Raw genomic sequence first — 14,866 nt, forward strand, 5'->3', positions numbered from 1 at the left:
CAAGAGACGTAGTGAGCAGCGCTCCCTGTACTATGGAGCCACAGTGTAACTGCACTCAGTTCCTGGTGTGTTGCATCACACAATCTTGATTTCACCGCAAAGAGACCGCCAGGCCATGGGATACTTCATAATATGGTGGGTAGGAAGACCTGCAGCTCAGCGGAGTACTCAGTCCTGCTGCTGTTGTCAGTCTCTAGGGTGCATTATCTCGGCAATATTTTAGAGTGTACAGTTTTAGGGGCAGCCTGCGCCCACACGTTAGAGGTAATTATTTTGTCATCATAGCACCTCAGGTAGTGAGCTATCAACTTGTGTGCATTACACCCTGACAACCCAAACAGCATGCACTGGTCTGAGTGGAACACTCTTCAGGATTTCCACGTTGAACCATCGTGTCCAACTTATTCGGCGTACGGGTGTAATCATCGCACTGTCCTATCCTCTTTTTTTTACCCTAGCACGCATCAGCTTATCCCACTATTCATCTACCATGAGCCATATTTCTGCTTATGTAGCTGCCATGCATTTCTGATCCAGTCTGCCGACCTTCAGAATTGACTGTGTCCACTCTAAACAACTTGGGGGAGCCGGGGAGACCCACTTCGATACCAAAAATCACAAGCAATGGGTTTTCCTTTATTTCTTGCCCAGTATATCAGATAAAACCTCACCCACTCTCGACCAGAAGAGTTGTATGATGGGGCACTGGGCAAGCATGTGGACCTCATCTGCCCTCTTCAGCCTGAATTTCTGGCACGTCTTTACTGCACGATTCCCCAGATTCGACCGCCTTTGTGGGGTCCAGTATGCTTTGCGCGAGATAAAAAAAGTGTTTTTTCTTTAGAGGCGTGGATTTGACTGTTTTATATAAAATGCGCGAAGATAATTGCAATTTGGTTACCAACTTAGGCAATGGCAAATCCTTCCTCCATACGCTCTCTGGCAATGTGAATTCTCCATCTGCCACCTCCATTAACAGCCAGTAGCTCAATATGACCTCTTTCTCTTTGGGGCACTATCTTGTACCAGGCAGCCAAAACTGAGTCCCTTCAATCCCCCTGTCTCAGAGTTTGTGCCCTCCTGGCCAGTCGACTAATACCTGAGTCGAGACACCCTCTCATCCATTACCCTCAAGACCACTTCCCAAGATAAGCTTCAATCTTCCCCCAATTATCTACACCTCCCTACAACAGTGCTATTGCTAGACAGTCCCTCAAGCATTCTGGAGTTCCCGGCAAGTTCCATATGTGAACAAATTCACTGTAAGACTGTATCCCCGCCACTGCTCTGATTTGTGCCCAGACTTTGAATGCTGCCTAAAGATTTTTTTAATTTTATCTTCTTGAAAAATTTGGGATCGCCGAACAAACATAAAAAATGTAATTCGCCCTGACGTATACTTTTTTGCACAGCCTGTAATGGGAGACCTACCTGTAAATTGTCTGGACCCTTCAGCAGCATCCTACATTTTTGCATTGATATGCCCACCAGTACTACTGAAAATCTGGTGTTGCTAGTCCCCTGTCTTCCATTTCCTATGCAGGTTCTGACACTGCTGGAGGCCCAAATGAAGCTACTAAGTTTCCATGCAGATTAATAAACCAGTTCCTTTTAAATGAGAGTGGAATAATTTTAGAGAGGAGTGAAAACTTGAGAAAAATTGACATCTTTGTTTTATTCAATCTACTGAATACCGTTATGGGAAGATTCATCCAAGTTCTTAGCAGCATACTTGTTTCTGACATAACCTTATTAAAGTTGGTCTCAGCCAGTTTATCAAGGTCCTGCACTACCTGTACCCCGATATACCTTATCTCATTCTTTAGTAAAGGACTGTCATAAGGAGTATTCCAGGCCATCATTTCTGTCTTGGAGATATTAACGAGATAACCTGAGGCTTTCTCAAACTCATTAATTCCATGCTGTACATCGGGGTAGGAGGGCACTGGATTAGATGTATGAACTGTCAAGTCGTCTGCATATAGTGCAACCTTCTTTTCCCAGCCTCTGCAAGAAAAGGGCATAATAACAGGGTTCTCTCTCAACCTCCTTGCCAACAGCTCAATGTACCAGCTAAACAGTAAGGGTGAGAACAGGTATCCCTGTCTCGTACCTCTTTGTATTTTGATTGGAGTTGTAAGTGTGCCACTGATAGCAATTCTCACCTCTGACTCGCTACATAACAGTTGGTCTGCCCTACAGAACCTCTCGCCCAAATCGCTATGCTTAATAACAGAATAAAAAAATGGCCAGTTCATCTGTCAAATGGTTTTGCAGCTTCAAGCATTACCAAAGCCAGAGGGAGTTTCCCTGCTATTGCCATAAAATTACCCCATTGAGCCAATGCTTCACCTCATACAACTGGCGCCCCCCTAAGATGCCTTTCTGACTCTCATAAACCAAACCCCCAATCACTTTATTAAGGGGGTAATTACGAGTCTGGTGGTCCAAGGACCGCCAGACTCGCAGTGATGGTTGGACCACTGTACTCCAGGCGGTCCGACCACGACCTTACCACCCTGGCGGTCAGACTGCCAGGGGACCGCATGGCTCCCGATGGGTTGATGGCAGTTGGGGTTGGGCTCAGCCATGGCTGATCACAACCCCAATTACCTACAGCCATTCAAAGGCAGGGACCCTGCCATGGAAAGGCTGGCAGTAAGCCAGTTTTGGGGGCCACAGGAACAAATGCAAACTGTCTGCTTTGCTGGGTGCTGGGGTGCTACGGTATTGGCCGCTGCTTAAGGAAATGTTCCTGCTTTTCAGCCCGGTGGGAACATTGTAAGATGACGGGGGTGCCACTAACGTGACTGTGGCGTCCTCCCCGCCATTTTGGCGGTCCTGTGATGGGACCCCCAAAGTCATAATGAGGCCCTAAGTCTTTTCACCAATATTCACATAACAAATGTATAATCACAATTTAACAGTGAAATTGGCCTATAAAATTCACGTCTTTATTCAGTTTTAAAGCACACTGAGGCCCGTATTTATACTTTTTTAGCACTGCATTTGCACCACTTTTTGACGCAAAAGCGACACAAATGTACAAAATACAATTGTATTTTGTAAGTTTGCGCCGCTTTTGCGTAAAAAAATGACGCTAAAAAAGTATAAATATGGGCCTGATTGTCACGTTCTGCCATGTATGTAAGAGAGAGTTACCCCCTGATTATACATCCTCCATCAGTCTGATTAATACCAGAGCTATCATCTCGCCCAAGGCCATGTACAACTCATGGGGTGAACTACTGGGGTCTGCTGCTTTACCTCTTCTACCTTCTCTCAACACTTCCTTTACCTCTTCTAGCCTTATCCCCAGGTTCAGAGAAGTCTTTTGATCATTTTGGGACTGTGGGGACTCAATTAACCAACTTTATATTTGCTCTCTGACATCCCTGAAACCTCCATGCGTGGATCTTGATAAAGGTGACAAAGGCAATCTGTATGTGGGGGGTAAGATTGCGGTCAGCTAGTTTAGCCTATTGTGAGCTCACCCCAGGTGCTCGAATATGCGCGTTAATAGCTAGACAAGGAGGAGGTTTTGTTGGGGTACTTGTTGGGTAGAGGCTTGGTGGAGGCCTTGCCAGAGGAATCAACACGGGTGCACGGCAGCATAGCCGTCTGGAGGGTGGCAGCGGTGGGACTCAGAAAAGACCATTGGGCATCAGCTCGGACTTCCCTCCTGGGCACTGCAGGTAGTGTCAGCACATGCTGGCGCTGCCTGATGTATTGTTGCCGTGTTCAGCACTGACCCCTCAACCACAAGAGAAACAGGAAGAGGCAGGTCTCAGAAGCCAGCAGCTGTACTAAGGGTTCACACAGGATGTGGCAGTAAAGGGACCTCGCTTCTACCCTCAGCACAAATTAGGAAGAACAAGGAGAAAAGGTTGGTGCAGACTACAAAGGATGAGTGTGTGTTGAGTAATGAGAAGGGGAGATATTGTTTAACAGGTACTTAGGTAAAAGTGGGATAGGCAGTGGGTGGCAATGTGAGTGGCAAGGTAAGGATGAGAATTAGCGTTAAAGGATTCCCCCTTTGCATGTTGTCCTGGAATGTGAATAGGCTCAGAGGCAAGGTTAGAAGTGGAAGGATCTTAGAATATTTAATTGAATCTGAAGCACAGATTATAATTCTGCAAGAGACTTCTTAAAAAGTAGACCTATGATCTCTTTAAGCAACAAAGGTGGGTGAGGGAATTTGTTTGCATGGATCAGGCAGTCTGGTCAAAGGGTGTATATTGGCAATATTGATTAGCTCCAATATCCCGGCAACTAGGGGCGAGTACATGGCAGACAGTGGTGGGTGATGGCTAGTAGTCAAGCTTCTGACGTATGGCTCATGGTACGGAATTGCAGGTTTTTAGATTCTAAGTATAAATGACTCAGGACCCCCCCCCCCCCCCCCCCCACCACCACCACTGGATTTATACCACCAGTTGCTGGAATTTAGGATACCAGTAATATTTGGGGGGAGATTTTAATGTCTTGCTAGACAGTACAGGAAAGTGAGTTCGACTAAGATGCAGTTGCATCTAAGTCTGATGATGAAGGATTTGGGATTAGTTGATGTATGGAGACAGAGGGCCGGTAGGACTAGGGAATATACCCATCACAATAGGAAATATGGCCATTTTTCAGGATCGATTTCTTAATGGATGTGAGAACTGCAACCCAGGTGAAGAAGGTGGTTCATCTCCTAGAGCATTTGTCAGACCATTCGGCCATCATTATGGAGATATTCCTGACACAGGGGTCAGTCCCCTCAAAGGTGGACAGTGGATAGGAAGTTATTGGATCAGGTGGCGGTACATCAGCTGAGAATGGAGACAGAATGTTTGTTAGATGAATCTGGATTCTGCACCTCTCCACATACTTTGGGACTCCTTTAAGGCATTTATGAGTGGTAAATTCATGAGCATAGCGGCTCATAAGAATAAAGAAGCTAGAAACAAACCTCCAGACCTTGAGGGGTGCATTGTGCACCTACCAAGAGTAGTTAGCAAGTGCCTGGAGGGGTTGAGCAGTCTGTCAAATGAGTAGTTTGCGAGAGGTTAGAGATGAGTTGGCAGGGCCTTTGGAAGACAGCATATGCAAAAGGTGGGAAGCGAGCAAGCTAGCCCGCTTTGAATGCCGGGAGGGATGCAGTAAGCTCTTAGCCTGGAAAACTAAACTTAGTCGTACAAAGAATATGATTAGATGGATAAAGGCCAAGTCCTCAGGGGAGGTGCTGACTGACAGATGTAACTCTTGGCAAATGGGGCACCAGTGGCAAAATACTTGCACTGATATTCTGGACATAATTATTAGCATAAGGAGCACCCTAATTAGTGCAGATGGGTGTGAGTGAGAATGAGTGTGAGTGAGCATGCTACCTGTGCGTGATAGTGCATGATAGTGATGGATAGTGTTTGTAAGTGTGTTACTCTTGGTGTCTGCCACTGGCCCTGGCATACTGAAGGTAATTGTTGTCATATGGCTACTGATGATGAAATGCTGTAACCGGCTTATTGCAGGTAGTTCTTGGCATAAGGGGGACCTGGGGCAAAACAGAGATGCTGCCACACTAGTGGTAATCATTTGCATATGGGGCACAAATGGCCGTGGCATACTGAATATAGTTCTTGTCATATGGAGCACTCATGGCAAAATGCTGGCACTTGCAGATTCGAGATAATGCTTGGCATAAGGGGAAACCATCACAAAATGCTGGTATTAGCACACTAGAGGTAGTTCTTGGCATATGTGCCACCTATTGTAAAATGCGGGCACTGAGATACTGGGCCTATATTTTGGCATAAGGAAAACCCATAGCAACATACTGGTGATGACATTGGATGGAATTCTTTGCATATGGCATACTCATGTCAAAATGCTGGAGATGGCAGACCAGATAGTGGCCATATTTTTGACATAAGGGGCATCCATGGCAAAATGGTTGTGATGACATTGGATGCAACTCTTTGTATGTGTAGAAGGGGGAGTGCCAGAACTGGCAGATTGAAGGCAGTTCTTGAAACGAGAGGCACCCATGGCTAAGTACTCTTGGGGGCATACTGGAGGTCATTCTTGGCATGAAGGAGGGCAACCATGGCATGTGGGTGGGGGCCACGAGAAAATGATGTCCCTCACCTACTACTAGAGGCAACTTTTGACATAGGAATCACTCATGGATAAATAGGGCATCAATGGCTTATAATGGGGGGAGGGTGGCACGCACAATGACAAAATGGTACCCTGGCACAGTGGAGTTAATATTTGACCTATGGGGCATCCACTGCGCATGGGGGTCATCTACAGGGCAGCATCAGGCTTTGGCACACCATTTGCTTTTGAGCAGATTTATTTGGAAATTGTGTTTTAAGCAGTGCTTTAAATGGGCCGGTACTCTCCGGTACTGAGTACCGGCACTTTTTTATTTTGAGAGGGAGAGTACCGGCATATCTCAAGAAAAACGTAATACTTTTAATTGGAGGGTACCAGCACTTCTCAGAAACAAGCAGGTACTCTGGTACAGAGTACCTGCACTTCTATTTTTCCATTTAAAGCACTGGTTTTAAGATACACTGGCCCGTATTTATACTCCGTTTGCGCCGAATTAGCGTCGTTTTTTTCGACGCAAATTCGGCGCAAAACTAACGCCATATTTATACTTTGGCGTTAGACGCGTCTAGCGCCAAAGAATGGGCAAAGAGCGTCATTTTTTAGCGGGAACGCCTTCCTTGCGTTAATGAGATGCAAGGAAGGCGTTCCCGTCTAAAAAAATGACGGCGACGCAAATGCGTCGTATTTATACTCCCGGGCAAAAATCACGCCCGGGAGGTGGCGGGTCAAAAACCCCCGCATTTGCGCCACTTTTTAACGCCTGGGTCAGGGTAGGCGTTAAGGGGCCTGTGGGCTCAAAATGAGCCCACAGGTGCCCTCCCCTGCCCCCAGGGACCCCCCCTGCCACCCCTGCCCACCCCAGGAGGACACCCAAGGATGGAGGGACCCACCCCAGGGACATTCAGGTAAGTTCACGTAAGTATAATTTTTTATATTTTTCAATTTTTTTTGGGTGGCATAGGGGGGCCTTATTTGTGCCCCCCTACATGCCACTATGCCCAATGACCATGCCCAGGGGACATAAGTCCCCTGGGCATGGCCATTGGGCAAGGGGGCATGACTCCTGTCTTTACTAAGACAGGAGTCATTTAAATGGCGTCTGGGCGTCGAAAAAATGGCGCAAATCGGGTTAAGACGATTTTTTAGCGTCAATCCGACTTGCGCCATTTTAAGACGCCCTAGCGCCATTTTCCCCCTACGCCGGCGCTGCCTGGTCTACGTGGTTTTTTTCCACGCACACCAGGCAGCGCCGGTCTGCTTGCGCCGGCTAACGCCATTCCATAAATACGGCGCCCGCATGGCGCTTCGGAATGGCGTTAGACGGCGCTAAATTTTTTGACACTAAACTGCGTTAGCGCAGTTTAGCGTCAAAAAGTATAAATATGGGCCACTATTTATTTGTTTCAAATGGTTCTTGGTAGAGAAGCCCCCGCACCCGACCCTCCCTAGAAGAAGTCAGACTCGCTGACTTGCTGGGATGTGGAGATTAGTTCGTCCCACCACTGTGAAAGATCAGCAGCCGCCTCCGCTTCACGACTCCTCTCCTAAAAGCTCATTTGCAAGATTGTGTGCTTGAGTAGCAGTTGTTTTTCACTGACGCCCCTAGGGCTTAGATGTCTGTAAACTATCCACTGGAGTTGCACACTGTTAGCAGTTTACGCAGCCCGAGTAAACTCGAGTAAACAAGCTCCTTTCAAAGGCCCTTCCCACAGTGTGAGAGCGCTTTGGCGTTTTGTGAGTAGTTTTTTCTTGCATGGCTCTCTTACAAGGTTATCACCCCCAGCCTTTTCATGCTCTTGAGTTACTGCCCGGGCAGCATCGAACTCTTCTTTACACAGTTCGTTACTGAGCTCCTCTCTGCCTAGCTGGAGTGGAGTTCAGAAAAGCTGAACAGAGAGAGTACAATACCCGCAGCCTTCACAAAGGCAGTTTCTTGCTCGACTGCTGCAGAGAACTAAACGCTTCTAGATTTTTTGTGATCTGTGAACAAGCGGGTAAACTGCGAAAAGGGCACTAATCATATCATGTCCTTGTGTGGGCAGACCCAGGATGTGAACACTTCCATCCCCGAAATCCCTGCTTAGTGCAGCAGACACACAAAGAAAGAGCAAAACATGCACTAATGTTGGTATGTGCCTAGTGTAGCCAGGAGCACACATACACACAAACTGCAAACACTCAACCCATCCTATCACGTGCTCAGTGTAGACACACACACACAAACTACAAACAACGTGGATGCTATCATGTGCATCAGTGCTTCAAATGGAAAAATGGAAGAGCGGGTACTCTATCAGTGGAAACGCAATTAATTATTGTGTAGGTGCAGGAAAGGACTCCTTCCCTTCCTGCACATAAACAATCATCCCTGCAAAACAGGAACAGTTACACAATGGCACAAGGGTGCCTGCATTGGCGCTAGGCAGCAGTTTGTGCACCAGAGCAGAGAAAAGTACACAATGCGTCGTATTTCTGCAAATACGACGCATCCCTGCACTTTCTAAATGATGCAGCGTGGCCCAGCAGGCTGGCTTGCAGCGCCACGCTGCCTCATTTCCTAGCAAATAAGGCCCAGATTGTAGCCTGTTGAGTAGAGCAGGGCCCATATTTATACTTTTTTAGCACCGCATTTGCGCCGGTTTTTGACGCAAAAGCGGCGCAAACTTGCATTTGCGTCAAAAACCGGCGCTAAAAAAGTATAAATATGGGCCCAAGTCTTTTTGTTATCGCTTGGTAACAGTGAAATCTCTTGCATATATAAAATGCCTTTATATATCTACTAAGTTACTACATATTACTTGTTTCATTATGCTGGTCGTTTCTACTCAAACGTTGTCTTAAAGTATATAGGTCTTCAGTTTAGTAAAGTACAAATTAAATATTGCTCCGCCAGAGAGGATCATGAAAGGATGTTGTAAGTTCATGTCCTGTAATTTTAAGACCAATTGCATTAAAGGCGTGTGCCAGCATGCTGCATGTTACCATATTACACCCAAACGTACACATGCTGGTACGTACTAGGAAGACTTTAGCTTGCGGCTGTTCACCAGGCCCCTGAGCTTAGCTCATGCCACCAAGCTTCTCCTGAACTCCTTCAATCCAGTGAGATCCATATCCAATATTTAGAGGATGCAAAGAAACACAGATGAACACTACCAATCAAAATAAAGCACAGACAACATCAGCATCACTCAGCATGCAAAAGTCCATCAACCAAAGGTTGCTCCTCCTTTTGCCAAACAATAATTGAGCGAAACCAACACTGACAAAATTCTATTATGAATTTGATATAAACCTGAGTACTGCATTTTAGTGAAAATAAACCATACTCATATTTAATTACTGTGCTTTACCTCTTTTCGTAAATGATTCCATGGTCAAAGATTAGTACAGCCACATGTTCATTTCATGTGCATTTTAACAGCAAGTAACTCTAATGCTAAACTGCATGGGAGCAATGATAGCAATCTCCCTCTCCACTCAGGTGTACATTACCTACCTCCAGATAACAGCCTACTGAGTAGGGTGGGGGATACTTGGGGGCACAGACTTGTTTCAGGGTAACTCCACATTTCCTGCGCAATGAATTGCCTGCCATGACACAACAGGATTCTGGGTAGTACTTGATTACCAGAGGTGGGACATCTAGTGGTGACAAGCGGTACTGGTTTCATACACTTTTTCAAAATTAATTAAATGACAGGCATAATCTTTCAGACCCGAAAATGCAAAAAAATGATTAACAAGTAAACACAGTGAAGTAAAAGACAAAATAGTCACATTCATTTTTTATTGTCTCTCAAACTTTATTCCCCTCATTACTCTTGTATCTCGCTTCCGCATTTCCCAAAAACTTGCTGCCTCTTGGGTTTACCTTTAGAAAAACGTGCAAAATGTATTTTGTTAATTAAGATGGACAGTGTTTCTATATATATATATATATATGTATTTATTTATTTGAGGCATTGAATTCAAGTGATTTATGTTAGACCTGTGTCCTTTTTCTAGCCTGTCCAAGTTGATGAAACTCAAACACAAGGAGTGATGGATCAAATTTACACACAAGTCAATGCTCAGGCACAACTGTAAACTATTGTTTCAACCCACCTATTTGATTCCTAATTATTTCTAGCATTGAAGAATGTAAGAGGAGGCATGGCAAGTGTTACAGACAAGGTTTGGTGATCTATTTCGAGTTTGCGTTCAGAATGTGAACCGGGAGAAACTGTAAATGCTCCTTAACGTAAAAAGAATGGCCTAACAGTCATTGAATAGTTGTAAAGAGTCCACACTGCATTTCTTTGTGCTGCCCATATAGTCTGATGATTACACTTCTAACCAAACACAGTGGGCTTCTACGTAACATTGAAGTGCATGCGTATTTCCAAATGTGACTGCTCCCGGCATGCAGAATCGGACTCGCAGGGTTCATTAAAAGCTCAGGCTCTTCCAGGATTGAGGTGGCTTCCAGGCAGAATGGTTTAGGCTTTGTGGCTCACTACCATGTATCACACCTACCATAATATTGGAAACAAATTAGTCGTGCAGCTTGGAAGGATTTGGTCCAAAGAGAGACATCTAAAAAGGTATATTCTGATTTCTGCGCCACGCATGTCAGTGAAGTTACCTCAAATTATGTGATGAAAACCCAAAGACAATAGATTTGTACAGATGACCTGAAAAGGGAAGTCTGTAAGATACACACACACAGGTGTCACCAAATGATTCCAGGTAGTGGTGGAGCAAAGGCAAGACCTAACTTCTATCCTACATATCAAATGGACATCAAGAAGGAAGAAACATCCACATATATGATCCTAGCAGAGATAAGGCATTGCCTGTTTACTTAATTATTTATTCTTTGATTGACTTGGATGTTTTATCAACTGACTATGTGTCGTCTTAAGGCGGTAGTAGCCCTGACGTCATATGGATCTGTGAATGGATTCTTGAATTGGTGGCATCTTGCAAAGGATGAGAAGAACTCTGTTCTGTAGCAGATAAAACCCAGTGCATGTGGTTGGCATAGCATGCCTCTCTGAAATGGGAGACAGGGAGCTGGACGTTGTGGAAACTTTCTGGAGCATTCATCTCTTTAGGTTCTTGAAATTGCCAAGCTTAGGCTATGCTATTAGCAGGTGTATTGTGTTATTCCCAAGGGCAGGATATTGAGAAGAGGTTTTGGGTATTATCTTAACCACAGTGGTGTGATGTTTAAGATGTGTTGAATGCCTATTTTTTTAATTACACTACTGCTTATTTAGAGCTTATGGTTGCAAATAAAACAATTTGTATCCAGAGCAAACAGAGAGAAAAAGCTCAAAAAGAAAGAAGGAGAAAGAGGGAAAACAGTGTCAAAGAGAGAAAGCAGGGATCAAAAAAGGACCTGCAAGAGTTAGATAGAAAGGCAGGGAGTGCCTGGTGCCAGATTAAAGATGTGTGACATGGAATCAAGTCTATGCAGCCCTGTTGTTAAAAAACCCATCTTTTCAATACACCGACTGCGGGCTTCCAAACAAAACTATGGACCTCAGCACTTGTTCTTCTACAAATTAAGCACTGGATTGCACTTACTTCTCTGGGTTGTTAGCTCATTCGTAGATGCTGACACTTTTGCCAGATAAGGAATTTCAGGTACAGCAGAACAAAGTGACTTGTCCAAGATGACACAATCTAGTCAATTGTGCAACCCAAAACAAGGTTTCATGTTCCATAAACTACAACTCAACCCTACGATTACTCAATCTCCACTAGAAGGAACTCAATCAAAACATAGGGGGAAATCCTTGATGTAGGTAAGGGTTTTTCCTCGGGGAAAATGTTTTCCTGTGGAAGATAAACATTTAAAATTACACATCTGGCACATGCACTCACTGCTTAAATCAACGCTTTGCACAATTTGACAAAGTTGGAGTGCAGGGAGTATGTCACACAACACTCCCACTAGAGCATTGCGCATGGTGCAAGTTTCCTGGGAATGTTTGTGAATTCCTTTCATATGATTAACTTTACTCGTATTTTTATGAATTGCCTCTTTAGTTTGTGCTTGCTATTAGTGCACAACAGCAGATTCAACCAAAGAGAAGTGTTGTGGTTTTCCAGCAGAGGAAGCAAATTTTTTGCATCCTTGCTGAATTTTGCATCAGGAGGGCACTACTGAGGTAAATGAATAGAGCTCCTCAATGGCCGGCTTTAGGGTGGTGCGAACGGTGCAGCGGCACTGGGCTCTGACCTGGAGGGGGCCACTGGCATCAGGTGGATTGGGGGTTGCTGTGTTTAGCAATAACTTAGGACCTGCTGCAGAGTTGCTTGTGCTTCCAGCTTTCAGGCAGCAATAAAAATGTCACAGTAACTCTTGTGATTAATGTTCCTGCTTGAGAGAGAGATCTTTTTGTCTAGTGGCAGTTTTGACTCGCCATAAAGTAGTGCAGAGGGCTAATGTGCCTGCTGCAAAGAACAGATCTGTATTTTGTGTGGATAGCTGAGTGGGTTAGTAAAGCCAGTCTTTACCAGCACTTTAAAACAAATTAAATGTTTGTGAGGGAGGGGCAATGGAGAGATGAGGTACACATTTGTAGGGTGGTAGTGAGAGAATCTGAGGAGGTGGTAATGGGGAGGGGGCACCATACAGATTGTCACACTGGGAGCCACCAGTGTTAAAGCCCGCCCTGAGCCATCCATTACAGACTGGGCAATCTGTGCATGATCCTCTGTATAATGTCAGCCCACAGATTACAAAGCATCACCTCCAGCACACATAGGCAGTCTAGAAAGATGTGCACTGACCCTATCTCACTTCGGGGACATCTGGTTTATTTTGTGGGACTGCTAAAAGAGAAGTGTTTACCACACTTCGTGGAAAGTCAGGATCCAGGAGGAATACATGATATGGTGACAAAGGGCTAGATGTAGCGAAATCCATTTTTGCGACTTGCAAATTGCGAGTATGAGCGACTCGCAATTTGCAAGTTGCAAAAATGGATGCAGAACGGTGTCTCAGACACCTTCTGCGACTCGCTATGAGATCGCAAAGACCCACCTCATCAATATTCATGAGGTGGCTCGCATTTTGCAAGCCCATAGCAAGTCCCTGCACTCACAGGGATGGTGGCCTGCTGTAGTCAGCAGACCTCCATGTCTGTGACTGCTTTGTAAATAAAGCAGTTTTTTTTTTCATTTTGCAGCCCGTTTTCCTTAAAGGAAAACGAGTTGCAAAATGAAAATATACCGAAACCATTTGGTTTCGTTTTTTTCAGAGCAGGCAGTGGTCCATAGGACCCCTGCCTGCTCTGAAAAAATATTTTTGTCGACATTCACAAAGGGGAAGGGGTCCCATGGGGACCCCTTCCCTTTTGCGAATGAGTTACCACCAGTGTGACACTGGTGGTAACTGCGAGTTGGTTTGCGACCGCATTCGTGGTCACAAAGCAACTATGAATTGCGATGCGAGCCGCGAATAGGAAGGGAACACCCCTTCCTATTTGCGAGTCGCATTCACAAATTGCGAGTCGTTACCGACTCGCAATTTGTGAATGAGCATCGCAAAAGGCTTTTTGCATGGCGCAAACTGCGATTTTCGCAGTTTGCACCATGCAAAAAGCTTGCTACATCTGGCCCAAAATCACGATTTCTATAATGCAGACTGCAGCTTAAGTGTTTACCGAATAACATGACATGAACGTGCTATTATACAACCCATTGCTGCTCATTTGACTGTTCTTGAGAAGATAAAAGGCAAAGTGGGTGCTGGTGGGATTGGAACCTGTGGCCTACAGATCTCTAGGAAGGAGATCAGCCACTGCACAGCCTCATCATGTACCTTAATATTCTTGCCACAGGATGCCAGGCTCATTCATTTACAAGACACATCTTGAACTTTCCTGGCAGCCGAAGAGGCAGATTTTCACTATTCCACTTATGGTGCCATCGTAAAGATGTTTTTAATTTACCTTCTTGGGCTATATTAAATGACTGACATTTCACACGGCTATGTCGTAGTCTACGTAAACTACGTAACTGACCCCTTTGTTACACATCTCTTTAGGAAAGCACCATTCTTTCCCTGGGCAGGTGTGCAAACAATGATACTGGTTGGACGTCTCTTACCCTCAGCTCTTCCTACATATGATTTGAAAAAGCTCTCAGTGGTAATTAAACTAACACTTTTCCTTCTATTCCCTTGTCTTTGTCTATTCACATTTTCCCTTCCATATCCCCTTTCATTTGTTTCCCCTCCTCCTCTTTTCTTATCTCTCCTCAAGAGTCTCACCCAATATGAAAATGTAGTAATATTCAAAGCATGCATTGATTCGTTGCTTATGAATTGCTTACTATGGCAATGAAGAAGGCCCAAGATGTAACAGACATGGGCCGAAACATGCACAGATTCATAGATTAGTGCAAAAGACCTTGATTTAACTACAATACACTTATTTTAATAAACTATAAGTGGTTTATGTTTAGGCCTATGTTTTCATTTGCTATATTATTCATAGTCTGTCCAATTATTTTCTTGCACATACCATATTAGCCTTGGCACAAGTCTCAGTATTTGTTTAAAAAAATGACATTTTATTTATGTGTTCTAAACAGGAATTAATTTTAGCCAGAGATTGAATTAAAAATGTTTTTAGTTCATTTTTGGAAATGGGATTACATTCTTTGTCATGCTTTTCTCTATCTTTCATCTCCCCTCTTTATATTCCTACTCCATTGCATTTGATGTAACCACATGTGACGACGCTATTTTAGAAATGTAAAATTT

The sequence above is a fragment of the Pleurodeles waltl genome, chromosome 9 (assembly GCF_031143425.1).
Source record: "Pleurodeles waltl isolate 20211129_DDA chromosome 9, aPleWal1.hap1.20221129, whole genome shotgun sequence".
In the NCBI taxonomy this organism is placed as follows: domain Eukaryota; kingdom Metazoa; phylum Chordata; class Amphibia; order Caudata; family Salamandridae; genus Pleurodeles; species Pleurodeles waltl.